The following is a 14,501-nucleotide window of genomic DNA, read 5'->3' on the forward strand; positions in this document are numbered from 1 at the left end:
ATAAGCCAAAGTAGCAGATGTGTAAATCTTTTTTCCCCATCTATCCAGTGCCCTAGAATCCCTGTCAGAGGGGGTAGGTTTTTTTGCAGTAGAAGCCTTGACCCCTTTTGGACCCTGGGAAATAGTTTCTGGGTCTGCAGTAGGGTTTTTGAACAGGAATTTATGAGAGTCAGGGACCCTGTAGTATCTGTCCGGCTTAACAGGAGTTGGAGGTAAAGAGTCAGGGTCAGACTAGACTCAGAGAATCTACAATGTCCAACACAGGTGGAATAGCTAGAGGTCTGTGTTGAGGAAGTCTCTGAGCCTTTTCTTGGATTCTGAAAAATCTTGGCTCACCCAGTGGAAGTGCTCCCTCATGGTATGCAAGGTTTCCCCAAAAGAGTAGTCCTCAGGAGGAGAAGCTGAAGGAATTGAATCTTCAGCATCAGAATCCTCATAGGGAGGAATAGAATATTCCTGATCAGAAGAGGAATCAGAAGAAATAGAAACCTGATCTGGAGAGTCAGTTGTCTCTTGCTAGGCCTCTTATCAGGAGGGGGATGGGAACCCCTGATCAAGGTAATTAAGTCTTCGGCCATTTTGAGCATTTGTTTTTTGGGCATTGAGGCCTGTCTTTGTGGCTGGTGAACTTGTTTCTTTGCCTTTAAAGGTGTTTTAGTCTTTGAAGTGGGTTTGATATATAATTGTTTAGGTCTGAATACACCCTCAGAAGCCGATGCCTGCTCAGTGGCTCTGGACCCATCTGAGGGAATAATCACTGAGGCTTCAATACCTTGAGTTTCCAGCGGCCTGGCCGACTCCACGTGGGAGTCGGTAGCGGCCTGTGACTCTAAAGCAGCGGGCGTCAGGGGCTGCAAAAGCGCCTCACTGAGAACCGGCGACTTGCTTAGGAGAAGCTTCGTCGTCGGTTTTGGACCTCGGTTGCCTGTCTTTTTCTTTTTCTTTGCGTTTTTTGTGAACACCGGTAGTCGGATGGCTGTCCGACAACATTGTATAATTAAATCTTCGCCCAAAACAGCTTAATGCAAAATTGTACCGACGCTTAATAGTGCGTTGTTTAAATTTAACACAAAATCGACAACTAGCAACGTCATGGTCAGGTCCTACGCAAGGAATACAGTAGGAATGAAAGTCCTTATGAGGTATTTGCTTCCCACAAGAAATACAATTAACTTTTTCTGACATCTGTCTGCAGCAAGAGAAAAGTTTCCCCAATGGGGTACTTAGCTTTTAATGAAGACTTCGGATCTGAAATTCGAACACAAAAATCTCAGGAGTCAGCCGTCCGGTACTTGCGAACTGCTTCTGCTTCGGGCACCGCTCGGCAAGAAAGACTGAATAAAATGGTGTCGGCTACATCTTTTATACCCCTGACAACCTGACGTCAGGGAAGAGGCGACAGCAACCGACGCAGGACCCAAGACTTTGGAATTCAGGCCGACTGAGGGAAACCTGCCAGCAGGATAGCCCAAATGCAATGACTGCAACAGTGAAACACGAAGAACATCTGAATTCTATGGTGGAGAACAGCACATTTCTGCAACACCTCAATACCACTCCTGCTGTGAGGGTTCACCTGAAGGCATCCATGAAAGTAGAGGCCACTGCCAAGGACCCTCTTAATCCAATCCATCAAAGGAAAGAAGATGGGAGCAATCCCAGAGTCAACAGCAATGCAGATGTCAGGATACCAATCACTCATGAAAGCTCCAGAAATGATACTTTTTGGCTGTCCTGCTACGGTGAACAAAAGCTGGGTCATGAAAGCCAGCTCTCACCTCAAAAATAGCAAAATCAAAAGCATACTAAAAGGAAAATCCAGGAAAGGGCTTCAGTGAGTCACAGTGCAATCTAATTAGGGCTCCCCTTAAAGGGCCCATCAGCCATCGACTTCCACTCTCACAATCACTAATGGTCATTGCCTTTTGGGAGTGTAAGCCAACCAGTGTTGGAACATCCCAGCCAACTAGTAGTACTTCTGACTAGAGTAGTTGAATTGCTCTCCTACTGCACTCTGCTGAACATGATGCAAGTGGGTCTAACAGTGGAAAATTCTACTGGTGTAGCTACCCTACAAAAAGTCCTGAAAGCTCCTTTATGAGTTGGTATCAGTTCTGTCAGGACATCACATTGACCTGAGCCAAGCAAAGTCTATACTGACCATTTAACAATACAACCATATATGATTTCTGCAGATTCAAAGGAGATAGGATAGTGTGGATGGAGAAGAGAGGCCCTTCCAAGGGACTACTTTTAGGTTCTTGGAGACTGAGTGGTTCAAGTTGAGTATGCTTAGGGATTTGATACCCATTTGGTCCTGGTGTCTAGATGACACAATACAAGTTGAGTGTCATGAAAGAGAGTCAGTGAACTTGGAACAAAACTGTGCATGTCCTGTACATAAAGGAACACCCTCATTGGTCACAGTAGAGCTTCATCCTGCTCTCTAGGATTTTTTCATACATATCCCCATTCTGGAATCAGCTGGAGTCTAAAATACTTAATACAGGGCCATGCCATTTAAAACTACCTACATATGGGAAGTAAAATAAATTAATTATAAGACAAAAAAAAGTTGTGCCTTGCATCTTCAAGAAGACAAACATCTTGGCACACTGAACGTTTGGCACATTACAAGCTTCGCTGATGGGCATGCTCAAATAGCTGCATGTGTTGGAAAACAGCATCTTACTTGGGTGACAAATGTGTCAGGAATGATGGAAATATACTGGAACAGGGCTGTTCCTAATATGTTTGCTAACCTAATAAAAAAGAATATACAGCAAGACAGAAAAAGAATTTATGTCTTATCATAATGTTCCATCTGTATTGTCGATCTTCACATAACCATGACTGTGGGTTCTGAACCTCAGAACCAATTGGGCTGTTATTCCAGCTCGCGCCTTCCAAGAAACTCTCGGGCTAAGCTCTACTCAAAATGCTCCCCGCCAAATTTCCTCAGATTGAATTTGCATACAAAAGTGACAGACATGAAACAAAACAACAAAGACCTTATCTGTATCTCCTAATGAAGCCCACTGTTATGAAAAGATCCAATCCAGCAAGAAGCCCAATGTGTAGGGGAAGGGGGTGGTTATGTCAAGGAAATGTGAAGATCGACAAAGTACAGTTGTGTACACTTACCATAAATGTAGATGTTCGAGTGTATACACTATTGCAGTCATTAAATTTGGGTAATCTGCTTGCAGGTTGACCTCAGTCGGCCTGATTAACAAAGTCTTGGGTCCTGCGTCGGTTGCTGTCCCTTCTTCCATGATGTCAGGTCATCAGGGGTATAAAACATGCAGCCGATGCCATTACATCAGTTGTTCTTGCCCCAGATGTCAGGTGCCCCCCTAAAGGGAAGCAATTAAACATAAAAACAAAAAGCTATACCTCAAACAAAAAAGCAAATACACCAAAAAGGCTTTTAAGCATAGTAAAGGAAAGTAGAGGTATAGCCAAAAGAAGTTGGGGGGCAGGAGGGAGGGTAACCCGGACTGCAACTGTGAATGCACTCGAACTTCTACATTTATGGTAAGTGTATACAACTGTACTATGTTCTTCATCTTTCACTGTTGCAGTCATTACATTTGGGTAGATTCCCAAAGCTATGATTGGGAGGAGGAGTTTAGATAGCATTAGGGCCAGCTATAAGGCCCTGCAAGACTGCAGTGGCAAAGCCAGCTCTGGATTTAGAGAAAATTGGCAAATGATAATGCTTGGTGAAAGTATGTATAGAACTCCAGATAGCAGCTTCTAGGATGTCCCTGGTAGGAACGCCTCTGAGAAAGACTGTAGAAGTAGATGCAGCCCTGGTGGAGTGAGGTCTGATCCCCCGGGTATAGGTTTTCCATGGTGCTTATAGCAGAAATGAATGCAATGGCTTATCCATTTAGAAATGGTTTGTTTTGAAATTGCCTTCCCCTCTCCCCCTGCAGCAAATGCCACCAGCAGTTGTTCAGATTTTCTTTGAGGTTTAGTCCTGTCCAAGTAGAATCTAAGTTGTCTGTGCACATCCAAGGAATGCAGTATCCATTCACCTTTGTTCTGTGGATTAGGAAAGAAGGTTGGCAAATGAATGGACTGATTAAGAGCCACACTGGATACCACCTTGGGCATGAAGGATGGATTGGTTCTGAGTGACCCCCTGTCCGCATGCAAGATGATGAAAGGTTCCACTGCCATAAGGGCCTGTAATTCAGATATCCTTCTAGCTGAAGTGATTGCTAAAAGGAAAGCTGTTTTCCAAGAAAGAAATTTTAAGTCTGCAGTAGCAGCTGGCTTGAAAGGAGGTAGAGTGAGTTTCTCCAATACAAAGTTAAGGTCTCAGGCTGGGATTGGAGCTCTCCTGGGTGGTCTCAAATTTTTGGCCCCTCTGAGGAACTGCTTGAGCAGTGGATAAGAGAGGAGTGGAGGTTTTGTGTTATAATGAGCTGAAACGGCAGAGGCGTGGATTTTAATGGAGGAAAAAGACAGGCCCTTGTGAAGCATCTCAGTTAAGTATTGTAAAATCTGAATTAAGGGCGCTGCTGTGCTCATCCCTTGTGATTGCTTCCAGGCACAGAATCTTTTCCATTTCTCAGCATAAAATTTTATAGTACAAGGCCTCCTTGTCTCTAAGATGACATCCATCACAGGTTTGCTGACGGATGATAAGGGAGTGTTTAAGTAATTAGCCAGGCTGCAAGGTTCAGTGCTGGAAGCTGAGGGTGCAGAATCTGGTTCTCCTGCTGAGACAGCAGGGAAGGAGTCTGAGGCAGGTGCCATGGAGATAACCGTGACACACTGCGCAGGAAAGGGGTACCAGTGTTGGCGTGGCCAGTCTGGAGCAATCAAAATCATCCTTGGTTTGTCCTGTTTGACTTTTAGTAGTACTTTGGAGAACAGAGGCAGCAGGGGGGGAAGGCATAGACTGATTGGATGCTCTGTCCTTCAGCTGGAAAAAACTCTTTCCAGGCTTGTTTGTGGGAAGTCCTTGTGCAAAATTTGTCCAATTGGCAGGTCTGGGGGAAGGCAAACAGGTCTATATCTGGACTCCCCCATTCGCTTGTCAACATGCTGAAAATCCTTGGTTCCAGTTTCCACTCGTGTGGGTCCATGAGGTTTCTGCTTAGTCCATCTGCCAGTGTATTTAATTTTTCTGACAGGAATTGAGCTTGTAGGTGCACTTGGTAGCTCAAGGCTGTGTTCCACAATGCCATGGCTAGTCTGCAGAGGGGGTAAGAATGTGTACCCCCCTGCTTGTTTATGTACCACATAACCGTGGTGTTGTCCGTCTTTACTATTAGTTGTCCTGGAAGAATGTAGTCCTTGAAGGCTGTCAGAGCATTCTGTACAGCTAACATTTCTTTTTGATTGATATGCAGGTGCATTTGACTTGGGTTCCATTTGCCCTGAATGCAGTTCCTTGCCAGGTGAGCCCCCCATGCATAGTCTGATGCATCTGATGTTAGGGTTTGGGTGGCAGTGGGTGGTGTGAAAGGTAGTCCCTTGTTTTGGTGGCAGGCCTCTGCCCACCAAAGGAACTCTAGGCGTAGGCAGGGTATGATAGGAATCATTGTTTCTAGGCTGTGAGAATGTTGACTCCATAGGCTTTTTAGATACCACTGTAGTTTCCTCATATGCAGTTTTGCATATGGAATTAGAAGAATGCAGGAGGCCATGAACCCCAAGGCTTTCAGTATTTTTCTTGCAGATAGCAGGGTTTTTGCGGCCACTTGTTTGAAGTAGGTTATCAAATGAACTTGCTTTTCTGGCATGAGGTAAGCCATCTGGGAAGATGTATTCAAGCTTGCTCCCAGGAATGTAATTTGTTGACAGGGTACCAGTTGTGATTTCTTTTCATTTATGGTGTACCCCACACAAGTTAGAACCCTTTTTACAAAGGCCAGATGATTTAATAGTATGTCCTGGCTTTCTGCCTGAATTAGACAAACGGCCAGGTATGGGTATATTTGAATACTTCTTTGCCTGCAAAATGCAATAATTGGAGCTAGGCAATTTGTGAATACTCTGGGCTCAGTAGATAAGTCAAAGGGCAGTGCAGAAAACTGATAGTGTGTGTAGCCTGCTTTGAAGCGTAGGTATCTTCTGCAAGATTCCCTGATTGGGATGTGCAGGTATGCTTCTTTTAAATCTAGTGTTGCCAACCAGGAGTCTTTGCCTAGCATAGGAAGTAATTGGTGAAGAGTCAGCATCTTGAATTTTGGAATCTCCAGAAAGGTGTTTAGAGTAGACAGGTCCAGGATAGGACGCCATGATTTGTCTTTTCTGGGTACCAGGGAAAGTCTCTAGTAGAAACCTTGTCCCTTTTCCTCTTCTGGTACCAGCTGAATAGCCCCCATGCTTAAGAGAGAAAGTACTTGTTTTTGAGCCTCTACTCACTGATATGGGGGTAGGTCTGACCTCCCATTTGGCATTGGCAACTTGTGACAGTGAAATCTGTATCCCTGGGGCACTCTATTTAAAACCCATTTGTCCTGGGTAATGAGTTCCCAGTTCTTTGCATGAAGAGCAATCTCTCCCCCCAAAAGGGCAGTCAGAAGATAAGTGCTTGGAAATTTTAAAAGGAAGTCATTGAGACAGTTTACCATAGGGGGAGTCTTGTTATTCCCAGACTTGGAAGTGGTGGCCCCCCCCACTGCTTAGTTCTGTGAATCCCCAGGGACTGAAACCTGAGGTTTTTGCTGTGTCTGGGTTTGGCTTGAGAAGACCTGGAAGGGGCTGGAAAGGACCAATTCTTAGAGGGTCAATGCCTACTAAATCTAGGAGGCTGAACTTGCAAAAAATCTTTAACAGTTTGCATAGATTTAGCTTTATCTTCCATCTTTTTAAGAACTTCTTCAGCAGTGTTGCCAAACAAGCGGTCCTGATTTAAAGGAGCATCCAACAGTTTAGCTTTAACATAATCACGCAAAGATTGCTCCTTAAGCCAAGCATGCCTTCTAAGCACAGACCCAGTAACAGCAGCCCTGCAAGAGGCCTCTAAAGAATCAAAACCACACTGCAAAGTATGTTTAACAACTTGTTCAGCAGAATGCATTAAATCCTGTAAGTCCTTATTTTCCACACAGTCCGGAATCAACATAATTTTCTGTTTAAGCAGTCCAATAACTTGTTGCTGATATTTTAACATATGAAATTGGCAGTTTAAAGCTCTAATGGCCAAGGTTGCTGAAGTGTAAACCTTTTTACCCCATCTATCCAGCGCCCTGGAGTCTCTATCAGAAGGGGTATGATTTTTAGCAGTAGAAGCCTTAATGCCCTTGGCCCCTGTGAAATAGTCTCTGGATCTGCAATAGGATTTTTTAAAAGGAACTTGTGGGACTCAGGGACCCTGTAGTATCGGTCAGGTTTACTGGGAGCAGGAGGCAGGGAATCAGGGGCCAAACTGAATTTCAAGAAAGCATCATCAACAATGTAAAGGAGGAATAGCCAAAGGCCTATGCTGAGGGAGGGAGAAGGAAATCCCTAAGCCTCTTTTTTTGAATCAGAAAATTCCTGGCTTTCCCAGTGAAAATGCTCCCTTAGAGTATGTAAGGTTTCCCCAAAAGAAAAATCCTCAGGAGGGGAAGCAGAGGGAATAGAGTCCTCTGCATCAGAATCCTCATAAGTAGGAAAGGACAAATCCAGGTCATCAGAAGAGTCAGAAAAAAACAGAATCCTGATCAGAAGATTCACAGTCAAGCTCAGCCCTAGGCCTCTTAGAAGGGGGGGGGGGGTTGGCTACCCCTGATTAGAGTTATTAGATCTTCAACCATTTTTATCATTTGTTTTTAGGAATAGAGGCCTGCGCATGTGGCCTGGGCGCCATTTTTTTTTGACCTGGATCGAGATTTAGGCCTTAGTAATGAAGGAGGCATTGATTTAATATGCAAGTCTGTAGGCCTGAAAACACCCTCAGAAGCTGGTGCCTGCACAGCGGCTCCGGACCCATCCAAGGTAGAGACACCCATGGGTTCCATAGTTGAAGTATCTTGCAGCATACCGGACTCCGAATGGGTCTCAGTAGAGGCCTGCAAATCAGAAGTAGCGGGTATCAGGGGCTGCAAAAGCGCCTCACTGAGTACTGGCGAACTGGCGACTGGCTTAGGAGAAGCGTCGTCGGCAGTTTTGGACCTCGGCGGCCTGTCTCTGTCTTTTCTTTGCGTTATTTCAGAATCCCGGTAGTCGGATGGCTAACCAATGACATTTCTGGATAATTAAACGGATAACCAAAATATTATGAGGCAAAAATATACTGACGAAGGATAGTGCACTGATTAAATAAAGCACAAAACCGACAGCAAGGTACGTCGTGGTCAGGCCTAGGCAAGGAATATAGTACGAATGAAAATCTTTATGAGGTATTTGCTTTCCACAAGTAATGCAATTATTAACTTTTACTGACATCGGTAAGGAGCAAGAAAAAGTTTCTCCAATAGGGTACTTAGCTTTTAGTTGAAGACTTCGGTTCTGAAACTCAAAAATGAAAATTTCAGGAGTTTGGCCGACCGGCACTTGCGAACTGCTTCTGCTTCGGGCACTGCATGGCAAGAAAGACTGATGTAATGGTGTCAGCTGCATGTTTTATATCCCTGACGACATGACGTCATTGAAGAAGGGACAGCAACCGACGCAGGACCCAAGACTTTAATCAGGTCGACTGAGGGCAACCTGCAAGCAGATTACCCAAATGTAAGGACTGCAACAGTGAAACACGAAGAACATCACAGATGGAACATTATGATAAGACATAACTTCTTTATCTGATGTTGTCAATCTTCACATAATCCTTGACTGTAGGACAGAGTCCCCAGCTACCTGAATCTTGGGAGGTCTCACAGAAGAATATTCATGAGGACCATCAAGCCGAAGGTTGCCTGTCCCCTAGCGACCAGATCCAGTTTGTAATGAGTAATAAACATATGTGGAGATGCCCAAGTAGCCACTGCATAAATATAGTCTACAGAAACTCCAGAGTGAAAGACTGCAAATGTGACTACTACTCTAGTGGAATGTGCTTTAAGAGGCCTTTGTAGTGAAATTCTTCTAGTCATAAACAAAGGTGATACAGTCCTTTGACTTTAGAAACTGGTTTCCCCATAGCCACCGAGTTAAAGGAAACAAACAACTGATATGATTTTCTGAATTATTTTGTCCTCTGCAGGTAGAAATGAAGTTGTCTATGTACATTCAATAAATGTAGATAGTAGTCACCTTTGTTAGAAAAGTTGGGAAAAAAGACTGGAAGTTGAATAGATTGGTTAAGGTTGGTTTTGGATACTATCTTTGGTAAAAAGGAAGGGTTTGCCTCGATGAGACCCTATCTTTATGAAAAATTAGATAAGGAAGTTTGCAGGATCAGGCTTGTATCTCAGATATCCTCCTTGCAGAGGTAATAACTACCAGGAATAAGATTTTCCAGGACAAGAAATTTAGATTGCAATGTGTAGAAGGTTCAAAGGGGGGGATTAACGAGAGATTGGAGTATCAAATCAAGTCCCAAGGTGGAGAGGGTTCTTTATATGGCAGTCTGGGCATCAAGGATCCTTTCAGAAAAGCTTTGCAAAGCTTGTGGGACATTAGGGATGTGTCATTTAGACCATAATGGAAATTAGAGACCACAGCTAAATGCACCTGAATGGTCGAAGCTGAGGCTCCTTCTTCAAAAAGCAATGTCAGGAACTCCAGTACTTTACTGACTGGAGCCGAATATGGATCAAGGTTAGTCTTAGACACCCACTTAGAAAACTTCTGCCACTTGCTAAGGTGCAGTTTTCTAGTCAAAGGTTTGTGGCAGGTTAATATAATTTTTTGGACTGGAGAATTGAGAGAGGAATGCCTGGCAATCATGGGAACTGGAGAAGTCATGCAGTGAGCTTAATGTTCTGGAGATTCAGATGAGCCAGATGGGATGGTAGGTCTGGAACTGGCTCCAGAGTTCAAGGTTTCCAAACTAGATGAGGCCAAAGAAAGGGAAACCAAATCCATTGAGGCCAGAATGGAGCAATGAGAATTATCCTGTTCTTCGACCTGATGGCTTTCTTTAAGAATTGGGATATTAGAGGGCTCTGGGGAAATGCATAGAGTAAACCAGAGGGCTAATAGTGTAGAAGAGCATCTCTCGGTGACTCCCCCAGAGGGGTTATCGGGGTGAAGTAGCTGCTGTACTTGTTCAGGAGTGATGCAAGCAGGTCACATCAAGGCTGGCCCCACTGTCGAAATATCTTTTCTGCTACCAATGGATTGAGAGACCACTCACGATGCAATGGAATACATGTGCTCAGTTTGTCTGCAATCACGTTGGAGCTCCTCGGAATGTGCATTGCTATGAGAAAGCGGTCAGATGAAATCTCCCATTGCCAAATTCTGACAGCTTCTCAACAGAGAGGATAGGAGCTGGTTCCCCCCGTTTGTTGATGCACCCAACTACTGACATGTTGTCTGTTTGAATTGCAATTATTCACAAGGGAAGAGTTTCCTGAAATGCTTACAGCTCTAAGAGCACTTTCCTCATCTCTAGAACACTGATATGCAAATTGGCCTCCAAGTGGGACCAAGTACATTGGACTGTCTTTCTCAGATAATACCCCCCCACCTCATCCAGGATGTGGGAAACAAAGGGACGGCACAAGATTTTGTTGGAGTGAAGCTACCAAATCAGGTCTTTCTTCCAACGGATGGTAATCGTCAAATGGGGCATTGGTTCATTTAGTACTGACCACTGAGACGCTAGAAGCCACTGAAGAATTTGCATGTGATATCTTGCTAGGGGGACTAGAGTGACAGAGGCTGCCATCGATCCTAGAGTTTGAAGAAGGAGTCTTGCTGGTACTTTCTTGCTATGAATAATCTGACTGACTTGAGATTTTATTCTTTGAAGTCTCTCTGTGGTAAGAGATGCAATGCCTGTGATAGTGTTGAGCATCCATCCAATGAATTCCAATTGCTGAGATAGTTCAAGATGAGACTTTTCGTAATTTACAGTGATGCCCAAGTCGGAGCAAAGGAAACAAAGAGCATAGTCTCGAGCTTCTACCAGCAGATGCCTGGCGGGAGTGGTAAGGAGCCAGTCCGTCTAGATACAGAAACACCTGGAATCCTTCCAGTCTAAGATGAGCTGCTACCACTGCCATGCATTTGGTGACCCTGGGGGCTGTGGTGAGACCAAAGGGCAGTGCCCTGAACTGATGGTGACTGGACCCTGCCAGAAGTGCAGAAATCTTCTGGATATTTGTCCATCTTTATATGGGAATACTCGTCCTGAAGATTTATTGAGCACATCCAATCATCTTTTTCCAAGAATGGAAGAATAGACCGACCATCCGAAATTCGGTTTGTTGAACTGATTTGTTCAGCATACTGTGATCCAAGACTGGTCTCAAGCCCCCTGTCTTCTTTGGCAATAAATCCACTCCAACAAACAACCGCAAATGGTTATAAATTAATTTATTGTAAGCGCTTTCGCTGGAAGAAATTCTCCAGCTTCCTCAGACAAAAACACTTTTACCACTGAACACACTCTTAAAATTTCATTTGAAAAACAGGCTGCCAATGAAATTCACATCCCTATGTGGCCCTTGACTGTTTTTTTAGGATTCTCGACCAAGCTTTTCAAATTCGAGACTCTTCTGTATTGTGTCAAAAGGGTATGATATCAATCCCCTTCCATTACATTTAGAGGTAGAGAATAATCACTCTCAGCTCCCTAGTGCTAGTCAGGACATTAGAAATCCAAGAGGTAGAGGGCTGAGCACGAACAGCCTCTAGGTATACTGATTACTCTGAGGAAGGGTGGAGGAAGTCCAGCCCCTCCTCTGCTTCAGGATCTGTAGGATGTCCCAAAGGAAACGTCAGGGGGTGACTTGGGAGAAGGTTCCCCTTCATCAAAATAAGTATCTGCTGAGTGACTCCTCAGGGGAGGCCAAGTGTTTCCTCTTGCACTTTCTCTTCGCAGGTTCCTCTTCGGTGGGATTTTCTCTTCACAGGTACCTCTTCAGTGGAATGAGGAGGTATCCGAGGAGGACATAACCATTGTGGTTTGATCCTGAGACTTAAGCTCCCTTTGTCCCAGGGAAGAGACTGGGGGAAACTCCAGTCGAGGGGACAGGTCAGAGGTTTGGTCTGATAGGGGTGGCATAGACTGACTTCCTGCAACAGACAAAGCCATTCCCACAATGGACAAGGCCCTCCCCATGGCCTGGAAGGCAGGCCCCCCTGTAGAGGGATGGGAGCCTGGAACTGAAACAGACTCCTTCAGAACCACGGTCCCATCCCACACTGAGGAAGCAGCTTCCAAAGCCGAAGCCAGAGCTGAGCTTACGTATGCAGAAACACCGAGGGGCATGGATGGTTCCAAAAAGGCTGGAGTTTGAGCCCAGGAGATCTCCAGGTCTGACAAACCCAAAGAACTCAGGATAGTAATCGGTGCTGGAGAAGGAGCTCTGGCCATCACCAGAATAGTCGATGCCAAGACGGTCGGTACCAGGGGCTCTGAAGTTTCAGTTGGAGTTGAAGGAGGAATAAAGTATGGAGTGGAAGAAGGTAAGGTTCTAGAGCCAATATTGCTAGGAACCGTCGCAGAAGGTAATCCCCTCTCCTCAAGGAGCTGATCCACCAGCCTCATGACGTCTGATACGATCAAACTCTTAGTGGATCAGATGGAGGCGATCAAAGGAGATCTGGGTAAGCTTTTCTCCAGAAATGGACTGGGAGGACGGTCCATAAAAGGGGCGACTGAGGGAGAGTATCTCGTACATGGTAACTGTTTAAAGGAGAACTCCTTCGGTTCCTGAGGTTTGGGCATCGAGTGGGAAGAGTCTGTAGTTGTCATCGGTGACACAGTAGTTTATGCAGAAACCGGGACTGGCGGCACCAAAGGTTGAGTCATGTGACCCACTGGTTCTGAGAAAAATCTATGAACCATGGGAGTCTTGGCCACTTTAACTGGTGGCTCCGAAGAAAACAGTCGGAACTGACTGACTTCTCTTCTTAGGCTTCTCCCACTTGCTAGAGGAAGGAGTAGAAGGAGAACTTGCTCTGTTCTAAAAACAGATAAGGCCTCATTGAATTCCGATTTTAAAAGTCCTTTCAGAATAAGTTTGTTTCTGCAGTTAGTGCCCTATGGCTAAAGCTGTGACAAATGGCACAGTCTTCCTGTAAATGAACTGCCCCTAGACAATGTGCACAAAGAGTGTATCTGTCAGAATTAGGACATTTTCTTTCACATTTGACATCTCTTGAAACCAGATGTGCCTTTAACTGGCTTGTCTGCCATGACACTCACTCACACACACACGCACGGAGATAACTGAAAGGGAAGAACAATTTTTTTTTTTTAACTTAGAGGAAAAAAGTACCAACAATGACACTTAAATACTGGCTAGGGTAAAAGGGAAAAAGTATCAACGATAGTACGGAGAAACTTCCTAATGTTATGTAGAAAGGTCACACCCACGCAATACTAGCTAGAAAATAGTGGAGTAGGTAGTTTAAGTAAAGGAAAGTTAACAGATAAAGGAAGAAGGATGTCAAAACTTACAGTTTAGAAATTTTATCTGTCGCTTGAGTGCACAGGAGAGAAGGTGTCTGACACTATGAAGCAGCAAACGAGATCTGAGGTAATTTGGCAATAAGCATTATGGGTAAAGCTTAGCTGAAGAGTTTTTTGGAAGGTGTGAGCTGGAATAATGGCCAAGTCAATTCCAAGGTTCAGAACCAAACCCACAGTCTAGGATTATGTGAAGACTGACAACATCAGATCACTTCTTACAGCTATGGGTCCAGAATGCACCATTTCTGCAAATATAGTGATAACCTCTTAAATGAGTCATTTCTTTGGACAGTACACATCACTAGCTACCAGATTTGGTCTCAGATTCAGTAACAGACCAACAATTATTATAACTCATTTGAAAACCGCTATGACCAAGACCTTCTTTCTTACCTTGCACTAAAACTCTAAAGCTCCGTGCTAACCCAATCATATGCTAGCCAACTTGCAACTATGTTCAAAAGTGAAAATCTACTCCTATGGTCATTACTGCTAGAACCCATGTTACACATACCAAGAGTCATACTATAAATGCATTTGAAATTTTCCAGCTGTTGGACACAAGTCCCTCTCTTCTTCTGCATACTATGAAATCAGTTAACTTCACGAAGACTGCAATATTGGTCAGTATGCCACTGTCTACCTTCTAAAACTCACCTGGTTGAATACAATATCGTCAATGTGTAATTACATTTCTGTTGCCTATTAATTGCTGTTGCTGTTAAATGTTCTACTTAGTCTTGCTCTCAACTGCAGAATGAGGCAAATACCTGAGCAAGTGCAGATTTAAGAAATACAGAATATATTAACATGTTAAACATACACATATTTCAGTGGGTTACACATAAAGCTAGAAAACACCATTCAAAATAAAATTAGCATTGAGTATTATCAGCATGAACAAAGCATTCAAAATGAATTAACAATCTGACAGCTTCAGTGACAAAGAGGCAAGCCTGACTAT

General features: G+C 44.1%; 1 protein-coding gene across 3 annotated transcripts in view; it reads right to left on the bottom strand.

Annotated features, from left to right (window-relative positions):
• SLC35B3 (solute carrier family 35 member B3) overlaps positions 1 to 14,501 on the bottom strand; it is a 756,207-nt gene that overhangs the window by 670,333 nt on the left and 71,373 nt on the right. The window lies entirely within an intron of this gene.

Source organism: Protopterus annectens, chromosome 3.part0 (genome assembly GCF_019279795.1).
Source record: "Protopterus annectens isolate FY-2018-M chromosome 3.part0, PAN1.0, whole genome shotgun sequence".
Lineage (NCBI taxonomy): Eukaryota > Metazoa > Chordata > Ceratodontiformes > Protopteridae > Protopterus > Protopterus annectens.